This window comes from Giraffa tippelskirchi, chromosome 10 (genome assembly GCF_054371585.1).
Source record: "Giraffa tippelskirchi isolate mGirTip1 chromosome 10, T2T-mGirTip1v1.2.pri, whole genome shotgun sequence".
In the NCBI taxonomy this organism is placed as follows: Eukaryota; Metazoa; Chordata; class Mammalia; order Artiodactyla; family Giraffidae; genus Giraffa; species Giraffa tippelskirchi.
This window is the reverse complement of record NC_137284.1, coordinates 76,355,396-76,370,193: the sequence shown is the minus strand read 5'-3', so window position 1 is coordinate 76,370,193 and position 14,798 is coordinate 76,355,396. Positions and strand designations below refer to the sequence as shown.

The following is a 14,798-nucleotide window of genomic DNA, read 5'->3' as shown; positions in this document are numbered from 1 at the left end:
AACTGATGCTTAGAGAAGTTAAACTATTAGCCCGAGATCACCTAATCAGGAATAGAACTTGTTCAAACTCAGGAATGTTGATTCTATTGCACTTTGCCACTAAGAAATCAAAGAGGTGAAATAAAAATCAAAAGTAAATTATTTCCTTCATTGTTATAATTTGGTTTTGCTTTAATTGTTTCATTAGAACTCTGAGCCCATTGAACTGAGTTTTTGAGGACTTTAGCATTGCCCAAAATAACAACCTGAACAGAATATTTTGATCTGGGAAGACTTAAAAAAACCCACATGTACACATTAACTACTTTAGGGGTGAAAGATTAGTTTGAGGGTGCTTCTTCAAACCACATTTTGTCTTTTTAAAAGATATTTCTTTAAATTAATTTTAATTTTTCCCTATGTAATACATGTACTTGGGACTACTAAATCAAACCAACTATTACTAAATCAATTACTATTAAAAATCAAATCAAATCAACTAGTATTAAAAAGTCTCCCCTATCCCATTCCCACTTCTGTCCACCATCCCCCACCCAACAAAATCCTACAGCCCAAAGCAACTGCTGTTAGTAATTAAGTACATATTTTCCAATTGTAAATATATAAAATTTTTTTCATATAAACTACTGATTTTCTATCATGGATGACATGAATGACAATTGAGCTCTCTTACACCACCTCACCTCCCTTCCAGAAAAAGAAATACACATTTATCTCCCCCATCCACCAAATATAATTGCATCAAACATTTTATTTAGATTAATAATTGATATTTACTATATTACAACTACATAAAAACTGTTTACTATCGGGTGAGCCAACTGGTATTTTTTACTATGTTTCCTCTCTCATTATACTTTTTGTTTTTCCTGTAGTTATTAATTTTAATGATTTCACATTGGCTTAGTTTTCTATGTTGTTGTTAATTTAGTCGATGAGTCATGTCTGACTCTTTTGTGACCCAATGGACTGTAGCCCTACAGACTTCTCTGTCCATGGGATTTACTAGGCAAGAATACTAGAGTGGGTTGCCATTCCCTTCTCCAGAGGATATTCCTGACCCAGGGATTGAACTTACATCTCCTGCTTGGCAGGCAGATTCTTTACCACTCTGCCATCAGGGAAGCCCAAGTTTTCTATGTACTTACAACTGTTTTTCCCCAAATGCTACTACAGATTTGTCAAATGTTCATTAATTTTTCTAAAAGTTTATGTACATCAAACAATTCATTACTTTTACATTTTTTCCTAAAATCCCCCCTCCCATAGCCTCCTATTTCAATATGGGTTGGTAGCTCCCTCTAAACCCATTTGTCATTCTTCACTTCTTTTCTTTGACTGGATTGTTCCACGGACTCCATGACTATTCATTTCCTAGTTTACTTTCTGGTTCTACTTTGCTCTCTCATATTATTCCATTATGATTTTGATAGGTTTCTGAAGAGAAGTGAAGAAAGTAAACATGTTCAATCTGCTATATTAACTATAAGTCCCTAAATCTCATTTTCTTCAGGAACTATTTACATTGAGATAGCTTTTTATAATGGAATTAGATTTGTTGTCTTTATTCTCAGTGAGGGTAAAAAAGGAGAATGAAAAGGCTGGCTTAAAATTCAACATTCAAAAAACTAAGATCATGGCAGCTGGTCCCATCACTTCATGGCAAATAGGGGGAAAATGGAAACACTGAGAGATTTTATTTTCTTGTGCTCCAAAATCACTGAAGATGGTGACTGCAGCCATGAAATGAAAGGCCCTTACTCCTTAGAAGGTAAGCTATGACAAACTTAGACAGTGTACTAAAAACCAGAGACGTCACTTTGCCAACAAAGGTCCGTATAGTCAAAGTTACGATTTTTCTGGTAGTCATGTACAGATGTGAGAGTTGGACCATAAAGAGGTCTGAACAGTGAAGAATTGATGCTTTCGAACTGTGGTGGTGGAGAAGACTCTTGAGAGTCCCTTGGACAGCAAAGAGAGCAAACCAGTCTACAACTAAAGTAAAGCAATTCTGAATTTTCATTGGAAGGACTGAAGCTGAAGCTAAAGCTCCAATACTTTGGTCACCTAATGCAAAGAGCCATCTCATTGTAAAAGACCCTGATGCTGGGAAAGGCTGAGGGCAAGAGAAAAGGGTGACAGAGAATAAGAAGGTTGGCAGGCATCACTGACTCAATGGACATGAGTCAAACAAACTCAGGGAGATAGTGAAGGACAGGGAAGTCTGGCATGCTACAGTTCATGGGGTTGCAAAGAGGTGGACACAACTTAGTGACTGAAGAACAACAATAATAATCAAATCATATACTTAACCTGGTCACTTAACTACTGGTACTGATTATCTTAAATTGCAGTTATACCCATTATGCTGGGTTTTTTTGTTTTTTGTTTTTTAGTGAATTGTTCTCGAGTTGTTAAGTGTGTCTGACTCTTTAATGGACATAGATAAATAAAACAAAATCAGATAATAAAATCAGGCCCAGAAAAATAAAATCAGAAATGAAAAAGAAGTTACAACAAACACCACAGAAACACAAAAATCATGAGATTATTTTTGAACAATTCAGTTCAGTTCAGTCGCTCAGTCGTGTCCGACTCTTTGCGACCCCATGAATTGCAGCACGCCAGGCCTCCCTGTCCATCACCAACTCCCGGAGTCTACCCAAACCCATGTTCATCGAGTCGGTGATGCCATCCAACCATCCCATCCTCTGTCGTCCCCTTCTCCTCCCGCCCCCAATCCTACCCAGCATTAGGGTCTTTTCCAATGAGTCAACCCTTCGCATGAGGTGACCAAAGTATTGGAGTTTCAGCTTCAACATCAGACCTTCCAATGAACACCCAGGATTGATCTCTTTTAGGATGGACTGATTGGATCTCCTTGCAGTCCAAGGGACTCTCAAGAGTCTTCTCCAACACCACAGTTCAAAAGCATCAATTCTGCGGTGCTCAGCTTTCTTCACCGTCCAACTCTCACATCCATACATGACCACTGGAAAAACCATAGCCTTGACCAGACAGACTTTTGTTGGCAAAGTAATGTCTCTGCTTTTAAATATGCTATCTAGGTTGGCCATAACCTTCCTTCCAAGGAGTAAGCGTCTTTTAATTTCATGGCTGCAATCACCATCAGCAGTGATTCTGGAGCCCAAAAAAAATAAAGTCTGACACTGTTTCCACTGTTTCCCCATCTATTTCCCATGAAGTGATGGGGCCAGATGCCATGATCTTAGTTTTCTGAACGTTGAGATTTAAGCCAACTTTTTCACTCTCCTCCTTCACCTTCATCAAGAGGCTCTTTAGTTCTTCTTCACTTTCTGCCATAAGGGTGGTGTCATCTGCATATCTGAGGTTATTGATATTTCTCCTGGCAATCTTGATTCCAGCTTGTGTTTCTTCCAGCCCAGCGTTTCTCATGATGTACTCTGCATATAAGTTAAACAAGCAGGGTGACAATATACAGCCTTGACGTATTTCTTTTCCTATTTGGAACCAGTCTGTTGTTCCATGTCCAGTTCTAACTGTTGCTTCCTGACCTGCATACAGGTTTCTCAAGAGACAGGTCAGATGATCTGGTACTCCCATCTCTTTCAGAATTTTCCACAGTTTATTGTGATCCACACAGTCAAAGGCTTTGGCATAGTCAATAAAGCAGAAATAGATGTTTTTCTGGAACTCTCTTGCTTTTTCGATGATCCAGCGGATATTGGCAATTTGAACAATTATATGCCCATAAAATGGATAACCTAGAAGAAATAAATAAATACCTACAAATATACAATCTCCCAAGACTGAATCAGGTAGAAAAAGGAAATATGAACTCACTGATTACCAGTAGTTAAGCTGAATCAGATATTTTAAAATCTCCCAACAAACAAAAGTGCAAAACCAGACAGGTTCACAGGTGAATTCTACTGAAATTGGTGAGGGAGATTAAGTAGTACAAACTTCCAGCTGAAAAACAAATGTTACGGGGATGAAATATACAGCATGGGGAATATAGTTAATAATATTGTAAAAACTTTTTTTGGTGATAGATGGTAATTAGACTTATCATGGTGATAATTTTGTAATGTATAGAAACAGAGAATCAGTATGTTGTACACCTGGAACTAACATATTATTATAAACCAATCACACTTCCTTTTTAAAAAATGTTTAAAATCTAACAGTAGTTTTAACACAAATGGAGTTATTTAGTGCAGGATATTAAGGTAATTAAATGAGAAAGTCTTTAAACCACAGGGCTCTGAATCCTGTTTACTTTAGCCCCATTCTGAATTTAAGTAACTTACCCTACCTGCTTCTCTCCCCTAGATATTTGGGATTGTCATCTGTAACCGAAGACCTCCAGGAAAGACCTGGAGAGGAGATGCCAAACTCAAAAGCAAGTGCTTAAGCACACTCGATAAACAGTCTACCCTTGAGTCCATGGTTTTCTACCTCAGCTGTAAATTAGAATCATGTGGCAAAACTCTTTGGAGGAGCTTTCAGAATCCCAACCCCCAGGCCACATTCCAGACCAATTAAATCAACCTGAGTGTCCAGCCCAGACATCAGGATTTCTGAAACTTTCTCAAGAGAGTATGATAGTACAGCCAAGGTTAAAAACAAGTGAGACTCAAGGGAGAAGGCAAAAGTTGTGATCTTGCTATGCTTCAAGATTATGCAGTCAAGTTCATGGCAATTGTGCAAGGACTATCACATAGCACCCTTAGAGATGTCTCATTACAATGCTTCCTCCACCAAAATTTTTGGTTTGATTAAAGACTAATTCAAACACATACACATCCCAGCCAAGGAAAAGAAAGTGCAAATGAACTTTGAATTTGTCTCCACCAATTCCATCCAACTCAAAGCTAGTTTAGCCAGAACCAGCCCAGTCACCAACCAATAGAAAATTCATCTGATTATTTATATTCAGGTTCCTCTGACAAATCCAAGACATTAATATTGAATTAGTAGACTTTGCTACTTTCAAACACAAAAGACCTTGCTTATGTCCACACATCTTATTTAGGAAGTCAACAGATTAGTCCTTATTTGGAAGGAAACCTAACCGGAACCTTCTAACTGCAATGTTCTTTCCCCTTCCATTCACTATTCCTGGCTATGCAAATGCATGCATGTGCGTGGTAGAACATAAATTACGGCTAACAGTTTGACACCATTGTTTTATTAACAAACACAACTCAAAGCAAAATAATTAAATAGGGGACACATAGTAAAATAAACATTCCAATGACCTTTCAGAGTGAAAAGTTCTGCTCCACAAATAAAGGCGAGAACAATACAATTACAGGATAGTACTTGTACAGAATTGCTGAATATGCGGTGAAGCCTTGACCAGCCAGCCAGTCATCTCATCTCTTCCATCACAGAAAAGGCTGAAAAGAACAGGACAGCTGTAGTGTCCTGACTTTGAGACTCACTAGCAAATGGAATGACAGATGTAGAGCCAGTGCCCCAAAGTGGGCAGGACCTCATCCCGTACAAACAAAAGAGAATGACAGTCTTGGAGCCCCATTTACTTCAATAAATTTTTTTTTTAAGCCAGCTGCCTTTTTTACACATACAAGATACTGGTACAAGGCAATATTTACTGATTAAGCCTCAGAATACCATTTTACCTAATAATACAAGCAAACACCAACAACTGTTTTTTTTTCCTAACTCATAATTAGCTTTTAATTATATATATATAATATTATATTACATATTTAATTATATATATTGCTATATATATATATATAGCCAGGTATATATTATATGCTACAGTTCCATCTATAGCTTTATCACATATCAAATAATAAGTGCAGCTCTAGATCTGTCTTAGGTTTATACATCAAAAATCTAAAAAATAAAAATTTTAATCTTCAGAATATTCCATATCGTTACATGTTATCATCTTATAATCCACTCAAGACCCCTAGGTTTTGTCTTCTTGCAACCCCCTATTAACCCTAAGTAATGATTTGTACAATTCATTCAACACATATTCAATTCTCTACCATATATGCTAGTGACTTCTTGCGCTTTTGCTCTTCTACTCAGGTACTCTAAAAAATCTGAAATCAGGCATCTATTGCTTATGTTTTCCTTTCTTCCTACAGTAGGTGCTCCATAAATAGGAAGATTCATATACCTTTTCTCATTGGAGCCTCAGAGCCATCTTGTCCAACTTGTGGAGTTGGCAGGGCAAGTAATACCCCTGTTTTAGAAATGAAAAAAGTGAGGCTCACTTAGCAGGTTAAGTGATATGTCTTCTGACCAACATAGACAATCAGTGAAACTAGAAATAGAAATCAGTTTTCCCAATTTATAAGTCAGTATTCATTATAGGTATAGCTTCTTCAAGTGTTTGTACAAATATATTAATTATAAAAGTACTTTTATTCTCAATTGCCTTCATTGACTAGTATTAAGAAATTTCCCATGGACAGAGACAATAACCATTACTAGTTGTCAAAAAACATGTTTTACAATTTAGGTTGTACATTTCTGATGCTTAAGTTCTGATTAAAATTAATCATACTGCAGTTCTCTGTTTAGTAGGATTAACACAACCATCAGTACTTTTGCTTTGCTTGACAAACAGCTTTAGAAGACTAAGACTTTATTGAAACATGTTTTAAAATGTGAGCTACATAAGAATAAAAGAAGACATTATATTTAAATAGTCAAAGTAGCAGTGATTCTAACCTAAGGAGGTAATTGTATGTAAAAAATTTAAAGTTCCCACTAATTTTTACATAAAGCTGTATGAATTTCACACCTGAAAAACTGCAAAAATTCATTAACATTTATTTGTAAAATGACTTTAAGCTCCAGGAATTTCATGCAGTTAGAAGTTGACTTTCCATAGAAGAGATAATAATGCTAATGACTGAATATTAAGTATAAGGCAGTAACACTATGGAGATAAATATGTAATTACATACATTTCCAAAAGTGGGATAAATCACACATTAAGTTATGTCATAATTCAAGGATTTGTAAGAGGCAAGAAGATGTACTTAATAGTCTTTGGATAATTACTCTTAATTAACATGCCTAAATAATAAAAATATGAGAATATTTTAAATTAGGAATGTAAAAATATTCAATACAAGAAAAATGTGGATCTTTCAAGCTAGAGGCAAATAACCATTGGAAAGAGGAGTGGTTTTACTTCTGCCTACCCAATAAAGGCCAAGTCTAGACATTCATAATTACACCAATTAATTGGCCATTTTGGCTAAATTATGTAAATTGTCTGCATACACTTCTCAAAGTACATAACTGCCAATGCTATTTTCACTTTGGTCAAGTCTACACTAGCTAGCAAAATGAAGTGGATAATTAAGACTATTATTCTGATAATTTAGATCAAACATTAATTAAGGTAAAAGCAGATTAAATTTAGCAGGGGAGGGGGGTGAGGGTGGGCTTGGATTGGAATATAAATGTTCCTCTTGTGTTTCATAAGCATGTTAAAAAGATTGAATGTTTCTTGAATTATTTTTGAAAATAGATTTCAAAACACTTAGTATATATTGTTTCTATAATAATTATTTAATTGGGTTCTTAAGTTCCCAAGATACCTAGGTATTTGAGATCATTTACGCCAGCATTGACTTAAATCTCTTTCCAGAATTCAGACAACACTGACAAAATTCTGAACTCAAAAATAAGGTCAATGGAATTCTTTTTAAAAATCAACAATGAGTACATTTTTTATAGGCATTATAGTTAGATAGAAGAATCAGGAGGAGCATTTAGGAGTGAAGTGCAATGATGCTCGTAAGTTAAACAAGAACTACAGAACTATATGCACGTACATGAATAAACAAACAAGAAAACAATTTTATTCTATATCGATGTCTACCTATATAGATACAGTATGTCAATATCTACCTATCTACAGGGAGAGAGAAGGAGAATATAAGCAATTGTCACAAAATGTTAGCAATGTTAACCTAGAAGAAAGGAATATGCATGTTCACTGAAATGGTTCATTGTGCTATTATTTCAAACTTTTCTGTAAGTTTGAAATTTTTTCAAAATGAAAAGTTGGGGGAAATATATACATTTTAAGCTTCACAGAAAATAACTAACAAATATTCAGTAACCATCAAACTCCCATGAATATGATACCCTTGAGATTGAAAATTCTGCAGTACCTCATTTCTTAAAACCACACTGTGAAATCTATACTAAGGATTCTTTCCAATAAGCCTTAAGTGAGCACTTTAAAATATTCTCAAGGTTTCCCATGCAGGGTGTAGTTAAAGAGCATTCCACTTGAGATCCTTGCCTGAAAGGCCCTATAGAATTGCAAAGTATCATTATTAAGCAAATGTTCCTGGGTCCTTGGGTGGTTCACTTAAAACACATTTCACTGTATTGAATATTCAATGCCAAAAGCACCCAGTTCACTGTTAAGATTTGCAATTTAAACCCAGTTGGAAGAAGTAAAAGGTTCTTGTAATTTGCCTATACTGTATTGCATCGATGTAGTAGCTTTCATTGATAATTAAGTTCCAAAAATATGCGTTAGAGAGTGTGAACAATGGAGAAAAGCTAACCTTTCTATTACAGCCTTAGCTCTTGACTTCTTGTATTTAAGATTACAGATGCTCCATTAAATCGATTTTGTGTTTAATCTCCTCTTGAAAAACAGTGAATGTAAGTCCCCAACTTTCTTTCCTTTGAGAGAACCCAAGTATTGACAATGAAAACTACAAGGCTGAAATCAGATGACTAACAACGTCCACTGGGGATAAGAAAACTTTAGCATGTCTCTTTTTGGGGGAGTTTCCTCAACTAACTCTAACTGGATTGAAATGTCAAAATATATTTCACACTAGATTTTAAAAAAAATTTTTTTTGGAGGAATCAGATTTGAGAGGGCAGGGGATGCATTTAAAATAAGGTGAATTTTGTTCCCTGTAAAATACATAGCTATGCTTTTTTAAAGCATCAGAGAAATTTTCAACAGTAATGTGGCTGTTAAATAAAGTTTCATACTTATCTCTTTTCTGTTTATATAGTTCTTGTGCCCTGTTTTAACATTTTTAGGTCCTTCAGTAATATATAAAAGTATGAAAAACATAGGACGGAAAAAAATTAAAAATTTATAAATAAAAGCAGGCAGGAGATTGTCATTGTATCAGAAGGGAACTACTTGAGTGCCTTTTGAATTTGTGCTGGAGCGACAGGACTCATCTCCCTGGCTCCGGTTTTGAATGTGGGGAAATGACCAGCTCAACTATTGCTTTCTCTGGTTCATCTCTATGCAGCCTCTTTCTCAAGCACCACTCACACTAGGATTGGTGGTGGTTTAGTTGCTAAGTCGTCCGATAACTGCGACCCCATGGATTGTAGCCTGCCAGGCTCTATCCCTGGGATTCTCAAGAATACTGGAGTGGGTTGCCATTTCCTTCTCCAGGGGATCGTCCCAACCCAGGAATCGAGCCCAAGTCTCCTGCACTGCAGGCATATTCTTTACCCACTGAGCTACGAGGAAAGCCCTCCACACTAGTATTACACTCCAGCATTTGGTCAGTCTCAACTTTAGAGCCGCTGGCAAGAAAATCCAGTTCATACTCTATGTACAGCTTACCTTCAAAAGAGGGAAAACTACCTTGGCAATGACAGCACAAGCAGTGCCTTTAGGAATTCCTGTGGGAGAGCCTCTCCCATTTCTAGAAGAAGGGAGCGGTGAGGAAAGAATGGTGTAGCAGTGATTCTCGAGTGTGGTACCGGAATCAGCAACTCAGCATCACGTGGGAACTATTTGGAAATGCAAACTATCGGCCCCCACCCCTCAAACCTTCTTAAGCAGGAACTCTGGCGTTGGGGCCAAGCAATCTGCGTTTAACTAGCCCTTAGGGTGGTTCTAATGTATTGTCACTGACAGAAAAACGAGAATATAAATTTTCTAAAGGAGCTTTAAAGTCCAGTCCAGTCAAAACCTGGAGGGGGAGACGAGCAGAACAGGAGGTTCAATTCCTGCCCCGGTGGGGTGGGGTGAGTCCCAGGCCCCGTGACCTGTCCGCGACCCCCTTCCGCACATAAGCCCCCCGCGGTCCCAGGGGTGGGGCGGGGGAAGTAGGGCAGGCACCCCGCCTCCCGGCCTCATCGCCCGCTCCCCTCTGCCCCCAGGCCGCGCCAGCCGCCCAGTGGGAGTCAGGTCGACAGCCCGGGACTCGCGCGCCCCTCCCGCGGCCGCGCGTGCCGGCCGCAGCCCCCTTCCGCCCGGCCTGCCCCTTTGTCCGCCCCAAGGGCGGCACCTTCCCGCCCGCCGGGTGTGCGAACCCTCGGGGGGCGGGAGAGGAGGAGGGACCGGGGAGGGAAGGAGGAGGAGCGAGGCGGGCGGCTGAGTGCAGGGGTGGGGAGCCGCCGCCGCACACCCGACTCCCGTCCCGCCAGGCCCGCGAAAAGGGGCTTTTGTGGCCGGCCCGGGAGTCCCCGCGGAACGCCCGCCCCGGGGCGGGGTGGTGCCTCCCCCTTAGCGGGAGCCGACGCGGCCTTCCCGGCCGGGGAGAGCGGCAGCCGCCGGCAGCCGAGCGGGGCAGAGCGCGGAGCCGGCGGCGGCGCTCGGCAGGAGAGCGCGGCTAAGCGGAGGGGAGGGCCGGAGGGTGGGGCGGGGCGGGGCTGGGCCGGGCAGCGGCGGAGCCCAGCGCCCGCGCCTCCGCCTTCCGCCGCCGCCGCCGCCGCCCGGGCCGCGCGGGCGGGCGGCTTACGCCCGAAAACAGGAGGTGCGAGGCGGCGCGGGCCTGCGCGCCGGGCCTGGGGACTGGCGGCTGTCGAGGTGGGGGTAGGGCGAGGGGAGGGAAGAAAGGGTTGTGCAAATATTGTGACTGTTGGGTGCAGAAACTCTCCGCCATGCTGTCGGAGAACCAGGCTCCGAGCCTTGGGAAACTGCGGGGAGGCCCGACGGGCCCTCGTTTGGAGGGTCTTCGTGACCGCCTTCCAGACAACCGTCGCCCATTTCATCCCGACCTGAGACGGGTGGGGAACGTCGTCCACTACTCACCTGTTAGTCTAGAGTCCCAAGGACAGGACACTAAATGACTTCTTGGGGAGCTTCAGCTTTCCCAAGGAAAGCGCTGGGCGGTTACCACCTTGGGAGGCGGATGTGAGGGGGGAGCCTCTCCTAGTCTTTCTAATCCCCCTACCCCACCCGTCGGCTACAGCCTTGAGTTTTCCTTGCCAGTCTCCTGACCTCTTAGATGGCATAGCACCGAGAAGGGAAATGAGACCCCCGGTACACCCTGGAGGGCAAAATGCCCCGGGTATACGCGAAAGCGAAAGGGGGAGCGCCTCTGAGGTGGCCCGGACAACTAATCGCGGGAACTCGCGGATGTTCGCGTCTTCGCGCGGCGACCGCAGCCTCGCGAGTCTTACCTGTCGCAGAGCGTGGTGGTTGCTGGTGCGTAAAGTGACTCTGGAACCGTCTGTCCGCATGGGTCTTCCCTGCAGCTGAGTTAGGAACTTGTACATATCAGGTCTTTTTAAAGTCTACACTGGGTTGACTTTAATTTTCTCCCGCAGATTTCCTACAATTTCTGGCCATTTTGCAATTTCGGTCCTTAATTGGTAGTACCTAGGGGAAGGAAATTCGAATTACCGAAGCTTACAAAAAAGAGTAGTTTTGACTCGGTTGGTCAATCAGCAGCATCACCTAGCAAAACTAGTTGTGTATATCCATCTAAGGTTTATTTTGGAACTTTAGATACGTATATTAGTTGGCCTAGTTTATGTTAAATCTGCTAAAATCTGTTAAAGCACTGAAATTGGGCAAAACACTCTTTTTAATGCCCTAATACCAGTCAGTCAATAAAGTCAGTAGTGCGGGGTGTCTTTCGAGCAACAACAAACACTGCTTCTTCTGGTTTGACTTTGGCTTTTATTAGTTTGCTCCACACTTCTTAGAGTTCCAATGGGTAAGTATGCCGGAATTGTGGAAATCACTTTTGTCTTCCTTTTGTTCTCTAAGCTGCTTCTTGAAGCAGGGCAGAGACAGTTTTGAAGTGGATTCCTTAGTTCTTCCAACACTTTTATCCAGAAAACTTCAAATAAACTGATCTTGGACAGTACCTGTCAAATCGTTTCAATTTGCAGCAATTGTGTGTGTGTATGTGTGTGTGTTTTCCCGCTTCAGGAGGATGAGGTGGGATGAGTAGGAGATTATGCCTATATTAGGACAGGAGTAATCTTGAAAAAAGTATCATCTACAGAAAAATGAGAACGTTCTGCCGTTAATAGCTGCCCTTTTGAAGGTAATGGACATTCCATCTCAGGGCTGTAAATGCAGAGTGTAGATTCCCAAGTAGTGGGCTTCCGTCCTTCCAATGTTTGCTCTCTTCAGTGTTGATCAAAGAGCTATGTGTTTGTCTCATGAGGCCCCTTTGGAAGATGTTTTTAGAGCAATTACAGACATAACAATCAGTTCAGCTTATTTGTCTCATCTCAAGAAATGCTGCGAGAATTTTTAGAAAGAAACCTTTAAGTAAAGACAACAGATAAGGAAAGAAGGACTACATTGGCTATTGCGAGTTAGTGCAGCTACTTCAAGAGGAAAAAGCTCAAACCTCACTCACCCATTCTCTAAACCCTGCAGTCCTGCTCTTGTTTTGAACTAAAATGGGGCTGCAGCCTTTAGTGGCCAGCAAGGTCCTTGTTATTTAAGAGGGAGACTCGTCACAGCGACTTTGGGGGAGGGGTGGTGCTAAGAGTTCCAAAGAAACCGAGCTGCAAAATGAAATCCCATAAGTTTGTTCCGGTGAGGCAATTGTGGAAAATTGCGTTCTCAGTATCTGAGCAAACTTTATTACTTTTCCAGAGTCCATAAGCAAGATTCAAGGTTTTATTTCCCTTGAAAAGTAACCGCTGCTGAGTACAGAAGTCAATACTTGTCAAGCCTTAAATGAAAACGTGCCCCTGTTCAGTCTAGATGGGCGTTTCTGTTAAGAATTTGAAAGGGGAACTTCGCACCGGGTATGGTAGACGCCCTTGAACTCAAAAGTTTAGCGCATCACGTCACGACTTTCCTAGAGCTGATGTAGATACTTTATTTCGAACACCTCCTGAGGTGGGGGCAGTGTGTGCTAAGTAGGTCCCCCTCTTAGTACCCTTATATCCTTCCCGCTAACCCCGCAGCCCTCAGCTCCAGAAAAGGAGCCTAAGGTGGCTACCGCCCATCTATTTAAGAGGGAGGACTGCATAGACGTGAAGCCATAAAGAGCAGTATCTCAACTTGTAGACTGGGTTGACTGAGTTAATCACGGAGATTCTTTGCTTTTCCATGTAGAACTTCACCGGCCAGTCTGTCTTCTCAGAAGCAGAAAACTGGGCATAGTACGGTTGGTCTGGCCAAGGCCGTTGAGAAGTCTTGCAAAACTCAGTGAAAACAGGCGTGAAAGATGCTCACCAATGACCTGGGCCGAAGCTTTCGATGTGTAGGGATGAGTGGGGTATGGGCGTGTGGCGGCGCTAGCCCTAAACCACTAGGGTCTGCGGGGGCGGAACACACCCTGAGAACTGTGTGCGACCAGGCTGCTCCCGGATTCACAAGCTACCTTTTGCAGTGACCAGGGCGGACGCCCAGTTCGATTACCACGGAAGGTCTCCAGACTGATTCAACTTGACCCAAGCGTGTGACCCATCTCTTTCACCAGGGAAAGAGGGCCCGTGACTCCCTTCACTTCAGCGGCACTGAAAAGCGTGTGTGTGTGTGTGTGTGTGTGTGTGTGTGTGTGTGTGTAGGTGTTGGCATAGGTATTCGACTTCCAAACATCTTTGGAATCTGTTTGCTCGGTTGTGATTTACAAACACAGTAAATTTCGAAGAGCTTGATAGTGTTTGTTACCAGACACGTAAATGCACGGTCAGCTTTCCTCACAAATTAGGTTTTCCCTTGACCTAAAATCTTTTGCTTAGTAATGTGTGAACTCACCATATAAGTCCCCTATAGGAAAAAATCAAGAGAAATTATATACATATATAACAATATGACTGAGGTAGACTTAAATAAAAAGTTATAATGAAGCTCATCAAAATATTCCAATATACCCGGCAATCTCATTCAGGAAAGCAGGTATCTTTCACGGCTCTACAAGAATTCTTTGCCCTAGTGGCCTCAGAGTGACTTCTGATAGCCCTACTTCTTAGGGGAAAAAAAGTTAGAGAAAGCCTGCACCCAAGTTTTGGGTGAGATTCAGTATTCTAACCAAAATATGCTCAACAGATGATAGTAGAGATGAAGCCAGAAAACAACTCCAGCTATTTAAACTGCCAAATGAGACATAAAGCTGCATTGTAAAAATCATCTGGAAAACAGGTTTTCCCATTGAAGTCGCTATGTGTTAATTACTGTGAGCTGGAAGGCTGGAGATCGAACGCCTGGAAACCGACTTTCACCCCGCATACGTAAACGGAAAAAGTGCTGAACAGCAGCCAGAGAGTTCCTGCTCAGACTCATTGCCATGCATGCCTAGACATTAATATGTGTTCATGGAGGGCTCGTACAGTACGAGGTGTTATTTCCTTATAAAGAAACACCAGGTCTCGCTTTCCATTCTTCTTACAAAATTATTCGCATTATTTATGCTACATTGAGCGATCTAATTTCTTCGTGATAGTCAGCTAATTGCTCTGGCAGGTAATTAGAAGCAGTTTACAACGCAAAGGGCTTTTGCATTGCCCCTCGGATTATTAAGTTGCGCTGTAAATTATACCATATTTGCTAGGGAGAAATTCTTTTGAGCAAGTTCTCTTCCAGAGATCCCAGATGAAATGGGCTCCCCACCCTA

General features: G+C 41.4%; 1 long non-coding RNA gene across 1 annotated transcript in view; it reads right to left on the bottom strand.

The window, feature by feature from the left end:
* Nucleotides 1-11,365, bottom strand: part of LOC145524347 (uncharacterized) — a 202,209-nt gene extending 190,844 nt beyond the window's left edge. The window contains exon 1 of the long non-coding RNA XR_014067419.1: nucleotides 11,021-11,365. This is a non-coding gene — a long non-coding RNA (uncharacterized LOC145524347). The remainder of the gene's footprint in view (nucleotides 1-11,020) is intronic.
* Nucleotides 11,366-14,798: the final 3,433 nt, after the last annotated feature.